This window comes from Nelumbo nucifera, chromosome 5 (assembly GCF_055504915.1).
Source record: "Nelumbo nucifera cultivar China Antique chromosome 5, China Antique-T2T, whole genome shotgun sequence".
NCBI classification, from domain to species: domain Eukaryota; kingdom Viridiplantae; phylum Streptophyta; class Magnoliopsida; order Proteales; family Nelumbonaceae; genus Nelumbo; species Nelumbo nucifera.
The window spans coordinates 47,442,964-47,460,148 of NC_142653.1; the positions used below are offsets into that span (position 1 = coordinate 47,442,964).

At 44.9% G+C, this 17,185-nt stretch overlaps 1 long non-coding RNA gene and 1 pseudogene across 1 annotated transcript; both read right to left on the reverse strand.

The window, feature by feature from the left end:
* Positions 1-6,723: 6,723 nt before the first annotated feature.
* On the reverse strand, positions 6,724-7,728 carry LOC148791538 (uncharacterized). Its single transcript, XR_016075927.1, has 3 exons — positions 7,600-7,728; positions 7,128-7,525; positions 6,724-7,014 (listed from the first exon to the last, which is right to left on the reverse strand). It is a non-coding gene; the product is annotated as an uncharacterized LOC148791538 (long non-coding RNA).
* A 3,533-nt stretch (positions 7,729-11,261) lies between these two features.
* Positions 11,262-17,173, reverse strand: LOC148791539 (wall-associated receptor kinase 3 pseudogene; annotated as a pseudogene).
* Between the last annotated feature and the right edge of the window lie 12 nt (positions 17,174-17,185).

A 17,185-nucleotide genomic window follows, 5' to 3' on the forward strand; every position in this document is an offset into this window, starting at 1 on the left:
CAGACACAAAATTTAACAAAATCTATTATTATATATTAAAATAAGGATGACCATGTTATATAGCCTCTCCTTTCTCCATGACCCAACAGAAAACTCCTAGAACTCTTCATTATATTGTTTCTTGCTCTCTCAGAAAGACACCTCATCAGTCCCCTCTCCCCTTCCCACCTTTCTCAAGTTGCCACCTCAAAAGCCTTCCCCACTCACTTGCCCTATGTTAATAACTATATTTTTTTGTTCCTATTTTAGATGTCAAAACAGGGGCTCTACCCCCTTCTGAGTCCCCTTCTCTTTGTCATTATAAGTTTGAGTTTTCCACTTCAAAATAATGGTAGATCAATCATTGTCTAGATACTAGTAACATGCCTATATTCATTGGGTATTCTAAAAAGCAAAGACTACTATGTTTGAGTATTCTAGGTGCAATGCATGAGATTATAAGAGGGTTCTAAACTCAAAAGCTTCAACAAGATTGCTAGTCTCTAAGCCTCCATCCGTGGAATAGGCTTCTTTGATTGGTGGCCGATTTGAAGGATTTTAACGGAGCATATTAGCATCAATGTCTAGAAGCACATACATATTATCCTTCCTCTAATGGGTAAGCATGATTCTAAAACTAATATTTATGTAAGTGTGTCAGTGTGAATGTGCAAATGTACAAAAAAAAGCTAACTTAAAGGAAACAAAGAAAAGGGGGGTATGTAGTGTTTAAATTTACAAAAAATCCTACAAATCTCTAGGACATTACATTTAGGCTATGTTTAGGCTAGGGGGGTATGTAGTGTTTAAATTCACCAGCACCAAGTGTTGCACAACATCTTCCAGTATCACTATCAACAGCAGTCCCCCCAACTGCCACTGAACCAACCACTACTTCCACCTCACCACCCTGCTTCGAGGCCGGTCAAGGCCTCTCCGCAGGATGGGCGCCCCCACCAAGGAAAGGCCTCCAAACCCCTGAACCCCCCAAATAGCCAGGCCTCGTCCCCAGGCCGAAGACAGAAAAAAGTCATCCCCGCCTCGCAGCTCGCAGGCGGGTCGGGAACCTCGCCCGTGAGATTGGCACCTCGGCACTCTAAACCAAAGTTCCCACTCACAGAAAACCAATTCGGCGCACTGGTAGCAGCAGACTACCAGCATCCCGGGCCCATCGAGCTCGGCAACACGGAGGCCAGCAGCGCCAGTACAAGGCCCACTCAACAGCGAAGGCGCCGGCGAAGTCGCCGAACCGCCAACCGTGTCCTGTCAGAACTCAGAGGCAAAGGCGAGACGAGCTCGGACAAGGTAGGAGTTGCCCCGATTCTCTCAGTTCCTTCCCCCCTTGCATCAGAACTCTTGGCGGTTCCCTTGCCCAGAGATTTCAAGCTCCCGCCTCTAGACAAGTATGACGGGTCCTTCGACCCTAACGACCACGTTGACGCTTTCCAGTCCCAAATGCACCTCGCCGGGGCCAGCGAATCATGCATGTGCGTGGCCTTCACCACCACCCTCAGAGGGGTAGCCCGCACTTGGTACAGGAACCTGGCCCCCGGGTCGATAAAGTGTTGGGCTCAGTTCGTGCAGGTCTTCACCGCACACTTTGTCACCAGCAAACGGTGCCCCAGAGCAGAGGAAAGCATCTTCGGAGTAGTCCAAAGGGAAGGAGAACCCATACGGGGCTACATCAAGCGATTCAATGAAGCATGCTTGCAGATACCACAGTTAGACCCCGCGGTGCAGCTCGCGGCAGCAAAAAGAGGGGTGACGCACAAAGAATTCAAATGGCACATGGTAGCTAAGCAGCCCGCGACCGTGGCCGAATTCCTCAAGCTCGCGGACAAGTTCATGAGGACGGAGGAAGAAATCAACCAGCGAACCGAGGGCGGAAATGAGAAAAGAAAGAGGGATGGCGAGCCCTCTGACTTAGTCGACCGGAAAAACCCGGCCCGAGATCCAAAGCCGAACTAGTCGTTCCGAGCTCCCCTAGCAGTTCGGACGGATTACACACCACTGAACACAAGGCGGACCGAGATCTTAATGACGATCAAGGACGCCCCATACGTGAAGTGGCCACCTCGCCTAAAGGGAAATCCGAACGAAAGAAATAAGAATTTGTATTGTAGTTTCCATAGGGGCCATGGTCACAGTACCGAGTAGTGCAATAATCTCCGGGACGAGATAGAGGGGCTCATCCGTCGCGGGTACTTGAGAAACTTTGTACAACACAACAATAACAACAATAAGGCAGATCGGCCAGGCGAGCACGAAAAGGATGTCCCCGAGTCTAGCAGCAGGCCTGCCGAACAATTGCAGCGACAGCCTCCGGTGGAGAGGCCAGTTCGGGGAACCATCCATTTGATTGTGGGAGGTTCGGTGGTAGCAGGGTGTACCTCGGCAGCAGCCCAGACTTCAGTTCGCGAAGCGGTCCTCGAGGAGCGGAACCCTCCGAAAAGACCGAAGACTGAAGAACCAATCCTCTTCACGGAAGACGACGCGCGAGGAGTCCGCTACCCCCACGATGATGCGCTTGTCATTAAACTAAGGATCAGCGACTTCGAGGTCAGACGCGTACTCGTAGATTCGGGCAGCTCGGCGGACATCCTCTTTAAATTAGCATTTGACCAGCTACAGCTACGGAGGAGCGAACTGAAGCCCACAAACACTCCCCTGGTGGGTTTCAGCGGAGAGGAAGTCAGGCCCCTCGGAAAAATAACGGTACCTATGGAAGTCGGCACGTGGCCTTGTGCGGTCAGACTCAACCACGACTTCCTAGTGGTCGTGACCCCCTCCCCATACAATGCCATAATAGGGCGGCCGATCACACATATCCTATGAGCGGTGGTCTCCACCTACTATTTGGCCATGAAATTCCCTATAGACTTCGGTGTGGGGGTAGCGCGGAGCGACCAGCTCGAGTCCCACAAGTGTTATGTGGTCGCCCTGAAGGGAAAGACCAAGGCAGCCGGTGACCTCGATCTGGAGCGGCCTGCGGAACAAGGCGAGGAACGAGCTTCGCCCACGGAGGAAACAATCGCAATCCCAACCTCGCCTACAGACCCAGCTCGCACACTCCAGATCAGTGCTTCCATCAAAGAACCCCTATAGATCGAACTGGTGAGTTTTTTACTTCAAAATTTAGATATTTTTGCATGGTCCGCGGCCGATATGCCCGGTATTGACCCTGGCCTTATAACTCACAAACTTAACACTGACCCTGTAGTCAGACCCGTTAGACAGAAGAAACCGAACTTAGCCCCAGAGCGCTGGAAGGTGGCCGACGAGGAGGTCGAGAAGCTCCTCGCGGCAGACTTCATAAGGGAAGTCCATTACCTGAGCTGGGTGGCCAACCCTGTGCTGATAAAGAAGGCGAACGGCAAGTGACGCATGTGCGTCGACTACACCGACCTGAACTCAGCTTGCCCAAAAGACTGCTTCCCCCTCGCCAGAATTGACCGCCTAGTGGACGTGACCTCGGGACACAAGCTGCTAAGCTTCCTGGATGCCTACTCAGGCTACAACCAAATCCGAATGGACCAGTCCGATGAGGAAAAAACTAGCTTCATAACCGACTTCGGTCCGTACTGTTACAAGGTCATGCCCTTTGGATTAAAAAATGCCGGGGTGACCTTCCAAAGGCTTGTAAATAGGCTGTTTCGGCCCCTGATTGGCACGAAGATAGAGTGTTATGTAGATGACATGGTCGTCAAGACGCAGTTTTCACAAGAATTAATAAAAAACTTGGATTCTGTCTTCCAAATCCTGCGTCAGTTTAGCATGAAATTGAACCCCAACACATGTGTCTTCGGCATCACCTCGGGCAAATTCCTAGGCTACGTTGTCAATCGGCGCGGCATCGAGGCCAACCTGGACAAGGTAAAAGCCATCCTAGATATGAGACCACCTCGGAAAGTAAAAGAAGTCCAGAGGCTAAACGGCCGCATAGCCGCTCTAAGCCGCTTCATGTCCAAGTCAGCAGACCGCTGCCTACCTTTCTTCAAAGCAATCAAAGGCAAAGGGTTCGAGTGGACCCGAGACTGCCACCTCACGTTTGACGAGCTAAAAGGTTACCTCGCCAGTGTGCCGACCTTAGCTCGGCCCGAGGAGGGCGAGGTCTTAGAACTGTACCTCTCGGCAAGCGACGAGGTGGTCAGTTCAGTACTAGTAAAGGAAGTAGACCGGGTCCAATGACCCATATATTATGTCAGTAATATCTTGTAGGGAGCAGAGACAAGGTACCCGCAGATAGAAAAGCTAGCCTATGCACTGGTGATAGCAGCGCGGAAACTCCGCCCGTACTTCCAGGCTCACACCGTCATTGTCCTAACCGACAAACCTCTGAGACAAGTTCTACTCAAACCAAAGGTTTCCGGTCGACTAACGAAATGGGCCATCGAACTCAGCGAGTACGATCTCCAGTACAAGCCAAGAACTGCCATTAAGGCCCAAGCCTTGGCAGATTTTATCGCAGAATGCACGTTCAACCTCGAAGCCCCTTAGTTGGTCGAGCCCGAGATCCCCAGTTCGGGCGAGCTCGGAGTTCCCAAGCCAGTCGAGTCTGAACCCCGTGAAGTAGCAGCCAGTGTAGCATCTCTCCTGGTTAGACCAAGCGTGAACTGGGATGAGGAGCCCGGGATCCTTCACGTAGATGATTCCTCGAACCAGCAAGGCAGTGGGGCTGGAATAGTGTTACGCGGCCCGAGCGGAACAAAGTTGGAATACGCACTACGCTTTAAGTTCGTGGCGTCCAACAACGAGGCGGAGTACGAGGCATTGATAGGTGGGCTGAACCTAGCGCACAAGGTTGGAGCAAAGCATGTAGTTATCTGCAGTGATTCCCAGCTCGTGGTCAACCAAGTTACAGGCGAATACGAAGCACGCGAGCTCGCAATGATTGCATACTTGGCAAAGGTAAAGGAGGCTCTGCTCAACTTCCAGTCACACTTCATCAGGCAAGTCCCGAGGTCAGAGAACACTGAGGCCGACGCCCTGTCCCGACTAGCCAGCATGAGCCACAACGCCATGAGAACCGTGTACGTAGAGGACTTACCTCGGCCCAGCATTCTCGGTGGGGCAGAAGAGGTCGCTCCCGTCGCTGAAGTAGAGCCGAGCTGGATCAACCCACTCGCGAGCTTCCTGCTAGACGGAACCCTCCCCGCGGACCGCAACGCGGCCAAGAGGATGCAGCGCCAGGCAGCCAAATACGTCATGATAGACGAACGGTTGTACCGACGATCCTACACGCTCCCCTACCTGCGATGCTTGCGCCCAGCCGAAGCCGAACTGGTACTCCGTGACACTAATGAAGGCTTGTGCGGCAGAAACCTGGGGGGCAGAGCCCTCGCCCAAAAAGCACTTCGACAAGGATACTACTGGCCAACGATGAAGACAGAGGCCATCGAGCTCGTCAGAAGATGCGATAAGTGTCAGAAGCATGCCAATATCCACCATCAGCCTGCTGCCGACCTCAAATACCTCACCAATCCATGGCCCTTCACCCAATGGGGAATCGACCTTCTGGGACCATTCCCACCAGCGACAGGCGGGAGAAAATTCCTAGTGGTAGCAGTAGATTACTTCACAAAGTGGATAGAAGCTGAACCTCTGGCAATAGTTACTGCCCGAAACATACAAAACTTCTTTTGGAAGAACATTGTATGTCGCTTCGGGCTACCTCGAGTACTGATCTCCGACAACGGCAAACAGTTCGAGGATATCAAGTTCTAAGAATGGTGCCAATGTATGGGAATTAGTCAGAACTTCACGTCGGTCACACACCCGCAGGCAAATGGCCAAACAGAAGTAATGAACAGAGCTATCCTCCGCGGACTGAAAGCACAACTAGACCGAGCCAAAGGGTTGTGGGCAAACGAACTACCAAGTGTTCTATGGGCCCACCGAACCACGGAAAAAACCACCACAGGAGAGACCCCCTTTAACCTCACCAGTCGCACCGAGGCGGTGATCCCGGCGGAAATCGAAGTACCTACGCTGCGACCAGAAGCATACGATGAACAGACAAACGAGGGCGAGTTACGCACCAACCTCGACCTACTGGACGAAGTGAGAGACCTCGCGCACATCCGAACTGCAGCCTACCAGCAAAAGGTAGCTCGGTACTATAACGCCAGAGTAAAGAAGAGGAACTTCCGCGTCGGTGACCTGGTTCTCCGTAAGATCATGGTGCCCGAACCCGGCATAGGGAAACTTGGACCAAATTGGGAAGGACCCTACAGAGTAAAGAAAGCACTCGAGGGGGCATACGATCTCAAAACCCTAGAAGGAAAACAAGTACCCCAAGCATGGAACATCGTTAACATAAGAAGGTACTACCTATAAACCACCAAGGCAAGTACCCCGAAGCCGAGGTAAAAAAAAAAAAACAAACTAAAGGACCGAAATGGTCAGTTTGGCAACAAAACACAGCCCGAAGACAGGACAACCAACACTTGAACAAAAAAGCCATTTCATTTTAGATGATGAGGTGTACATTCAAAAAAAAAAAAAAAAAAAAAAAAAAGAGCCATCATCATTTCAGATGAGGAAGTGTACATTTCATTTTTACAAATCCGGGGCTACTTCATCATTATTAGAAGCTACTTCGACAACACCCGAAGGCCCTACCTCCCCCTCGGAGTCTGGTTCGGCATCCGCAGCATTGGCCATCTCTTGAGTAATGCGCGAAGTGGATATGGCGCTGGTGTTGAGCTCAAGGTACGTGTTCCAGATCATCCACTAGCTTAGCTTGAAACCCCTCCTGTAGGAGTCCACCATCAGATCATCGAAATCCGGCGAAGCAATATAATCGCTAACAGCTTTCTTCTTCGCGTCTCCGTTGCCTTGAGAGAAGATCTGAGTCCGCACCCTGATATCCTCCTGAAGATACTCGACCTGATGCTGCAGGTCCAGCTTCAATTCCGCCATATGCTTCACCACCACTCCCATGGCCTCAGCATCTCTCTGAGACCTCGCCTGCCTAGACCGCGCGAGGCGAGCAGGCTCCTCGGCAGCTTGCGCCTGCCTCGAGCACCTCTCCACCTGGTTCGCCAAAGCGTGAATAGAAGAGTTCACATACCAAAAGAAAACAAGTGATCAAAGGAACGAATAGAAGAATAAAAGCCGAAGAACTCTAAAGAAGGGAGATCACTTACCACCATGGCATGGGTAACGGCACGACAGGCCACTTGGTGCAGAGGGAGCTCGGTCCACACCACGACTTCCTCGGGAAACATGGCCTCCTTACTCCTCAGAAGAGCGTGAATAGGCGACAGCACACTCCTGAAGTCCCCCAGGGCCTCCGAGCCCGACAGCCCAGCTCGCGTATGGGCAGACCCGGAGTAAGCAGGAGCCCCTGTGTGAGGGGCCCCCGCCGGCTCCTGCATAGGAGGAACCATTTCGGGCTCCATAGGCTGACCCTCCGCCAGGTAGTCCGGCACCTCGGGCTCCGCACCCTGGGGCAGCTCGGCGCGAGCTCGCTTAGCCACCCGTTTTCTCCTCTTCATGCCCTGGAATAAGTGCCCACCTCAGGTCCCTCGAGAGTCCATCGCACCTGCAAAAAGAAGTTCGACATCAGTAAAACAAGCAAAAGAAGAGCAAGACAGGATCACCAGGGGAAGAACCTACCCGAACTCAGGCCAGCAGCAATAAGCTTGGCCTCCGTCAGATACTGTTGACACGTCAGCCCAAGCCGCGCCCATTGCCAGAGGCCCTTCACCGTCTCTTTATCAAGTGTAACGCCGGAGTCGAGAGCGGTCATCCCCCAGCCGTTCTGAAACGGCCACCCCAGCGCACTTCGCACCCCGAAATAGTCCCGCTTCCACGCCGGGACCTTATTAGGGAGTTCGTGTAAGAGCTTGAAACCTGGGCGAGGAGACAGGTAGTATGCCCGCCTATGCCCAGGAAGGGGACCCACTTGCTTTTTTAGCATTAAAATAGAAGAAAAAATCTCCAAGTCCAAAGGAAAGTTCTCGTCGCAGAATAGGGAGATCGTCCCCACTAAATTCCCAATGGAGTTCGGGTGAAGCTGGCCGACCGTCACACCGAAGTGGTTTAGGACCTCGACAAGAAGAAGATGGAAAGGCAGCCGCAGCCCCGTAGCGAGCTGCTCCTGGAATATCACGATCTCATCAGGACCGTGTTCCCAAGGAAAGTTGCCTGTAGGGATAAAGTAGGCTTACTCCCCGGGCAAGTTATAGTAAGTTATGAGGGATTGGAGTCCCTCAGGTGTCACGGCCGAAGGTCCGAACTGGTCTAGAACCCGATCCCAACGAGAGGTGGATGCAAAACTACCCGAAGCCCCTTGACCTACGGGTTCAACCTCTTCCTTAAAATCTACATCGGGCTCGCTAGAACTACCGGGGGATGCAAATCGGTTCGTAGAACCTGCATCAGACCCGCTTGGACTGTCTGAACCCTCCGAGATAGACATCAAGGAATGGAAGACAGAGTTCCAGAAAAAGCACTCACACGGGAAGAAGACTAGAGTAGACCACGAAAGCTCGAACAAGCAGAAAGAACCTGGGACGCGAGCTGAAGAGCTTGGACGCGAACTGAAACTTAGACGCGAGCTCGAGAGGTACAGTGGCAGCGACTGGGGTCCCCCCCCTCGATTTATATCCACAGCAACCGAAAAGCGACGGTCCAGATCGAAGCCAATCCAACGGACCACAGCCGCGCTGACCGCACATCCTTCGAAGCCGAGACGTGACCAGTGCACGTCTTTCTGAAACGGACGGCGCCGGTGCACGTCTTTTTGAGACTGACAGGGTGTCAGCTCACATCTCTTCGCAATAAAAGCGTCTGCGGCACGACTCCCGAAATTTTAGAAAACGGCTACCGACACGTCTCCCAAACGCGCGCCTTTTTGAAAAATCAAAACGCACGCCATCAGTTGAGTAAAATTCAAGGTACGGGCCAAAACCCTCCTGCTACCTTACGAAACTCCCCACGCCAAGACAGGACCCTTAGCGCAGGGAGTGGGGGGCAATTGATGAAGGGAAATTTGGCCCGACCTCGCAATCACCCGACACGTAGCAAAAGCGAGCAGCTCGAGGCAGCAGAGCGCCCAAAACACAGGCACCAAAGGTAACCTGCAGTCTAAGAACTCGAGCTCCCTACTAGGAGCCCGAGCTCCCTACTAAGAACCCGAGCTCCCTACTAGGAGCCCGAGCTCCCTACTAAAAACCCGAGCTCCCTACTAGGAGCCCGAGCTCCTTACTAAGAACCCGAGCTCCCTACTAGGAGCCCGAGCTCCCTACTAAGAACCCGAGCTCCCTGTAAGGAGCCCGAACTCTCTCTTAGGCCCTAAGCCTCACAAAGCCGTGACCCGAGCTAGTCCACGGCAGCTCGGAACACTCCCTAAACCGAACTCAAGACTCCATCTCGCTCGCCACCCCAGTACTTCGCCTCCGAAGCACCAGACTGACCAAACGTACCTGACACTAAGGAAGTCCGTATCCAAGGGCGGTGCGCCTGACTGATTTGGGATCTAACGCCTGACAGCCGCACTTCAAATGGTTTCCTGCCTGACACTGAGGAAGTCCGTATCCAAGGGCGGTGCGCCTGACTGATTTGGGATCTAACGCCTGACAGCCACACTTCAAATGGTCTCCTGCCACCTGCCACCGTCGTCACCAGCCGCAGAGACGGCTCCGACAAAAGGAGCAGTGGTGGTTCTGCCCGGCCAGAGGGGGTGACATCCGAACTGGCAGGGGCTCAGAGATAATCATGCCCGATCTGACAGAAGCCTGGAAGTGAATGCGCGAGGTTGTTATAAAAGGCTCCCTACCCCCCAAGAACGAGGTATGCTAACTTTGTGCTATCTGGCTTATCTTGCCTTTGAAGGATTCTAACTTGAGCTTCGGAGCCTTTACACCGGGTTCTTCCCGGAGCTTCTTCATCTCCTCCGTTTCAGGTCCCCCGCTACTCAATTCAGAGGCAAGATCGTTGACAGCTGAGACCGGCCAGATTGTGCATCATCACTAAAAAAAGTTAAAGGTAATAAAAAATACAAAAATAAAACAACCGTCTATACATTTTCAATAATGTGCAAAGATAAGAATAAGCAATTATTTGCAAAAAAAAGAAGTTTACAATGTCTTTCTTTTTATTCAAAAGGGACTCCAAAAAATTAAGAGGAAAGCAACCGAGTCGCCATCAATCTATCATTACCAATCATGACTTGATGCCAATAACTAGGGTTACCTTTGGCTGTTGGGGCCAAACAGAATAGGCTGTTGAGATAATTTCTGGGTTGGGCATGTTCTGGAAAGTTCACTTATTGAGGGTCATGTTTTACTTTTAGTCATGTTTTACTTTTAGTCAAAATAAATTAAGATATAATTACTAATTTATCCATTTTCATGATGACATAACATTCCCAGAAATTCTCTTAATAACATGGGGTGTTGACCCCAAATAGCTGCTAAAGTTTTTCCCCATCACTACCCATTATCGTACAATAGATTCTATTAGATATAAAAGCCATTGACGGTTTTATATAGAGTAGAGTACACGATTAATAGTAATGAATGATTGAGTCTTGATCGAGTTATTCTCTCCATCGTCTCCATTTCTCACAAATTAGCGGACTATCGTCTTTGAGCGGTACTTTGGCACTATGAGTTGACGGATTTTGTCCTTTCATTATTCTAAGAGAAATGGCATGCATCAAAAGCTTCATCGGAGCTAATGAAGTGATCATATTGGGAAAGAAAATAAGAGGGTATTTTGGGTATTATGTATTTGGGGCTTAAAGAAAAATATTTAAAATGATGTAACAGGAGTTAGTAATAAACAAATGATTAAATGATTATGGTGCGACAAACTTGCTGCCACGTTCTTATCTGCTGAGCCAATATTTCATACATGGACTAAATTGTAGAAATTCCACTAAACCTCTTTCCTCTCAAAGTTTACTTTTAGTTGAATAGAAATGCAAATATATAGAATACAAAACCTTTCTGACAATCTGACGGTTCAACATTTCCTATTTCATTTTGGAGAGGGTGTTACGAATAACTCTCTTTCAACATAAAGATAACACATATATACTCACGATTTTGTTGTATTATATTCAAATTTAAACTCTATATGGTTGTACTCACTTACATTTGGGAAAATTCACCCAAAACTCTGAGTTGTTTCACCCTCACATCAAATCTCAACTTAAAATAGATAAAATATAGAGGTAATAGATAAAAGAGAAGAGGTAAAATATAGGAGCACATTATTTTCAAATACCATGAACATAGAAAAAGAACATTATCCTTACGGGACACCATATCTTAGCGAGGGAAATTCATTGACAATATCATATCTTTTAGCAAAGTAGGTTGGTTAGATGTATCACCATCACCACCATGATATAGTTCTAAGGGTTTAGATAATAAGCTCACACTCTCTTCTTCCATTGGTTGAATCCATGGATGGTTTTTCGACTTTCTCAATCTTTGTAGCTCCATTGCAACTTCTTCCATAGTGGGCCTTTCTTCACCTTTTATACTGAGGCATCTTTTTGCTAGCTCAGCAACTACACAAAGTTCATCAACATTTTTCTCATCCACAAATCGATTTTCAATCATCTCGAAGAGACAATTTTCTTTCATTGATGAAATGAAATATGTAGCCAAGTTTCTTTGCTCTTGTGATCTTTCAAAACAAAGAGGTTTCTTACTTGTTAAGAGCTCTATAAGAACTACTCCAAAGCTATAAACATCGCTCTTCTCTGTTAATTGACTTGTGTGGAAATACTCTGGGTCCAAATAACCCAATGTCCCTTGAACCAATGTGGTTATTTGACTTTGATTCATAGGAAGTAACCTTGAGACTCCAAAATCAGATATTTTTGTTGTATAATTTTCATCTAATAAAATATTTGTAGATTTGATATCCCTATGAATGATTGGTGTAGAAACTGTAGAGTGAAGATAGGCAAGTGCACTGGCAGTTTCTGTTGCAATTCTTAATCGGTCTTCCCATGAAAGCAAGATGCCATTGTTTTGATGAATATGGTAAAAAAGGGTTCCATTAGAAACATATTCATAAACTAACAAAGGTACTTCGATCTCCAAGCAGCACCCCAAAAGCTTTACCACATTTCTGTGGTTAATTTGAGTGAGAATGAGAACCTCATTTATGAATTGCTCATTTTGGCTCTGATCCATTATTCTTGACATTTTAATGGCAACAGCTTGATGATTAGGTAAGATACTTTTGTATACTATACCTTGTCCTCCACGGCCTATGATACATTCTTCATTAAAGTTATTGGTTGCCAATTTTAACTCTTCAGTTGAAAAGATCTTTAAGAGCTTTGAGCCTCCATTTGAAGTTAATTGTTGCTGTAGAAGGAAGCCACCATTTTGCCTAAAGTATTTCTCTTTCAATCTCATGAATTTTCTTTTCCTCGTGATGAAGTATAACCAAGGGATACAAATGAGTAAAAACAAGATGCAAAAGCTTGTACCTACATAGCATATATATAAATCAATCATTAGCAAACAAAATATCTATAGGAGAGAAAGGACTCGTACAAAATACTCATTGATATATTATAATTTTCTTACACAATTTCATAAAAACAAAAATAATTCCAAGGATCCGTATATATTCTTTTCTTCCAATTTAATTTATACAACATTAGGAATGTGCATGTATACAATAGATCCTATAGGATGGACAGGAGAAGTCCATTGTTGATGTTAATTCCAGTTAACTAGTAGTCCATATTTTGATTTTTTTTTTTATATTTTGTATTAATAATTTTTCTGTCCAGAATACTTGTCAGTGTTGTACTTGTTGTGAAATTGATGTAATGTTTATAGCTCACTCCCAAACCTTCAATGTAGAATTGCACAACATAAGAACTCATTTGGTTTTAAATTAATAGCAAAAACCATTGTACTACCATTAAATGATACAAAACATTATGAAAAAGGTAGACGTGAATATACCTTGAGTTTTCTTAAATTGACTTAAATGTACCCTGATTTTTTTACACATTCTAAAAGATATCTCTCTCCAATATGCATAATTGAGGTAGCTTTCACTGGTGGCTACCTTCTCCACGTGTCCAACAAGTTAAAGTTGGTTTTCTGTCAAGCTTTTTCACGGTATAAAAACTATAAAAGCATTGCAGAATTTAATATTCTCTCCCACTCTGCAGTGAATTTCTAATTTCTGTTATACATAGTTTTTATTTTTTCAAGTGCTTGGTTGAGGTAAAACAAAATTTTGTCCTTATAATTTTCTAGTTTTAATCAATTTAATTCTCCATTAATCACCTTTTACTATGTTTTCTTTATATTTGCAGGTTTTTTTGTTTCTTCTGTACCTTCCCTTTACTGTAAAAAATAGCCCAACTTTCTTTTTGTTATTCTTCCACCTCACTAATAAGGTTGTTCACGGGTTGGGTTGGATTGGTTTATTGAGATTTTTTCAACCGATCCGACCTGGTTGGGTTACCTGGAATTAAAATCGAAACTGACCCTGTGTTAAGCAAAGCCGACCTGGTCGATTTGAGTCGGGTTGGGTCAGTTTCGGCTTTAAATTTAACATGGTAATAAATTGGTAGGTTAGAGAAAGAAGACTGAAATTTGATGTAAAAAAGGACACCTAATTCTATTAGAGAAAGAAGACTGAAATTGGTAGGGGGCAGACCAAGTTAAAATAGAAGTTATTAAGAAAATAGAAAGTTAAATTGTATTAGAGAAAGAAGACACCTAATTCTAATCTAAGTGAAAAAGGACACCTAATTCTAACTGTAATTGATTGCATATTTGGTGTAAAAGACCATAAAAGCTAGGATCCTTTGATTCTTTTCTTTAAACTTTTTTCAAAAAAATTCATTGTCTAGTTGTCTTACAATACTTGCTATTAATGTCATTCCTAAATAGAAGACTAGAAATTAAGTTAGGTTGTAAATAGGATAGAGACAACTTAGTTAAGTAGGAACTAAGTAGGTTATAATTACTAATTAAGAACTAAGTACTAACTACTAAGTCGGTTCGGTTCGGGTTAGTTTTGGTTTTCACGTATGAAAACTGAAACCGACCCGGACCATCGATTTATGATTTTTTACAACCCAAAACCGACCGGTGCTGAAGAAAACACGGCCAACTCAGATTGGGTCGATCCGGGTTGATCGGTTTGGTTCTTCTTATGAACAGCTCTACTCACTAGCTTCCTTTTCTTTTATTTCCTATTCGTAAGGGTAAAATAGGTTTCTTAAAATTTTAAATGACTTGTTTCATTGAAGTCCAATGGGATCAAACCACAAGGTATTAAGTCTATGTGAAAAACTCAAGATACATTTATGTCAATTTATAACAACTCATGGTATGTTTATGTCCTTTACCCTTATAAAAATTATAATTTTGTATGGTAGTATCTTACCATATGACATTTGAATCGACTGCTAAAGGATGAAAAATGCCATTAAAAATATGTTTCACTGGCATTTATATAAGTGCCATTAAAATTTGAATAAATGCCACTAAAGGTCAATTTTCCTGGCATTTATTTAAGTGCCACTAAAACCTTTACTGATGGCGCAATTCAAAAACACCACTATAACCTTTAGTGGCGCTTTTACCTATCTTTAGTGGCATTTTCAAATGCTGCTGAAGGTCAATTTTCTTGTTGTGGATACCGCGCAAACAAAAAAAAATTGATTTTATATGTCCTATGGTTACATTGATGATTTTTTTTTTTCTCCATGCTTTATCATACAAAGGTCCTTGACAACTGGGACTAAATGCAGAAGATGAATTTACAAAACTTAAACAAAAATTGCATTAGGACATGAATATTACCTAGGATAACCTTAATCACAGGAAAAGATTTGCTCTTTGGCTTGCAACCTGCAGGTTTCCTACCATCACCATAGCTACCGTTTGGGCAAGAGCACTTGTAAGATCCATTTGTATTAGTGCAAGCTCCTATGCAAGGATTATTATTTGGATCTTTACACTCATCTATATCTGGAAATATAACGATAATATATAAAGCATTAGATCAAATATTATAAGTTCTTTCAATTTCAGCTTAAATTCTGTTACATCAGAAGTTAGAAAAGATAGGATTATTATTTTAAAGAACTTTTTAACCCACTGATTAATATTGAAACTTGTAGTCACGTTTTAACAAAGTCATAAGAAAGAACATAATACCAAAAGCTCGGGGATAGGACATGGTTCGAGGTAGTAACAAATAATATGTGGACTCATATTTTTTCTGTGAATATAGCACTAAACAAGATTCATGTAACAGATCCCATATAGTTCATCTAAAACTTAGATGATGATAATATTCACGGTGATTCTAATAGAAAAGTATAAATGACATGATTAAAACAGTACTCAAAGAAAATTATCTCATGGCCTTCATTCCACTTTTTATTATTACATTATTTAGAGTTATGGTATTTCTTCACTTTTGAATTTATATTTATGAATTGGAATGAAAAAATATCTTTTAGATCATCTCAATTATGAGTTTATAAGTGATAATAGGGCTGATCAGCAATCAACTACTTTTGAATCTTCATACATGACCCCACCTGTTTGGTTCTGCTAAACAGAGGAGCCATGTGATCGAATCAGACCATCGTCAACCCCTAGAGCAAAGCTTGTGTAATGGAGTTTCTCCATGGAGATAATAGGGAAACTTGTTTTTATATGTGCTGCTTTTGAGTACTGGACCTAATGGTTGCTCTGGGCCTTGACTCTGTTTCGTTGAAACTATTCATTGTAAATTTTCTGCACTTTGTTTTTCTTTATTAAAATTTATACCTTAACTTAAAAAATTATTTGAAGTTCTGATCTCAGGCCAAATCGAGTCCAATATGAATATCTATGCTGAGTTTAAATGAAACCTTGGGAACTTCTCCATATAGTATGGAAAATGTTCTCAATATGGTTGAGATATGCTGTAGGACATGTGTGCGGACACGCTCTGTAGGAAGCCAACACAAACTCTCCATTCAAACCAGACAATGGGCCTGGCCTAGGCTTTTGGAACGTCACTTCAAACTTTGATACATCTGTGTGATGTGTGCCATAATTTATTTATAATTCACTAAAAATTCATGGAATGAAAATAATATCATATTTGCCAGTATATTTATATTTATATTTATTTTATATATATATATATATAATTATAAAAGATGTATACAAGAGATTGAGAGGCGTACTCAAACCACAAATCAAAATACGGGCCCAGGCCCAGGCGAAGGCAAACTCGGACAATTCTATGTTTCAAAATTTTGAAGGAAGAGAGAATCCATGGAATTCGTACCTTGGCACCCTTCGGGGAGATAAGGATTCCCTTGAAAACCATTCTTACAATGGCAAAGATAACCTGGGCCATTTCTGGAGTTGGTGCAATAGGTGTTGTTCCCGCAAGCATAGGCGGTGTCGGTCAATCCTTCTTGTGCTTCCTCGCATGCATAGTTTCCAGTTCGAATTGCCCAATCAAGTACTATTGGAGTTCTGAACCCAACGTTGATAAGGTATTCGACTTCAGTTCTTGAACTCCATAGATAAGAAGCATTTGATTTAAACCATTCTTTATCGGACAGAAAGGCCATGCTGCATTTACTGATATTCGCAGCGGAGGATGTGGTATTTTGATTGCTGTAATTGTCAACTGATACCCCAAACGAGTTAAGATCCCCTGGTATCGACTCCTGACAGCATCCGTTGCCATCACGACGTACATTCGTCACCTCCCTATTATGAGGACAAGATGAGACACATTGGATGTACGACTCTTGGTCATCGTAATCAGACATATTGCCTTGTGTGTTACAACCGATAACCGTAAATTTGTTCCGTGAGTTAGAGAATCTGTATGCCTTTGGAATTTTGGTATAGACTGGGTACCATTCTGAGTCTCGGTTCTCCCCCATATAACAGTCGACAGCAGCCCAATAGGAGATAGTTAATTCACCTTGCAGTGATATGTTTAAAACAATCTCATCACCATATTCAGCATAATCAGGGCGGCCATACATCATCAGTTTCGGAGGGTCAGCGGCTGTGTTGCAAAACAATTTCAATTCATCTCTGTAACAGGTTGGATCGTCTCCAACGAGGCCAAACGGGTATGGAATGCTGACATTTCCGCATTTGCTTTGACAACCTAGCTTTGTCTCCGGAGATTTTGGCAATACTGTTGGAATCGCTATTATCATCAATTGTTGTAA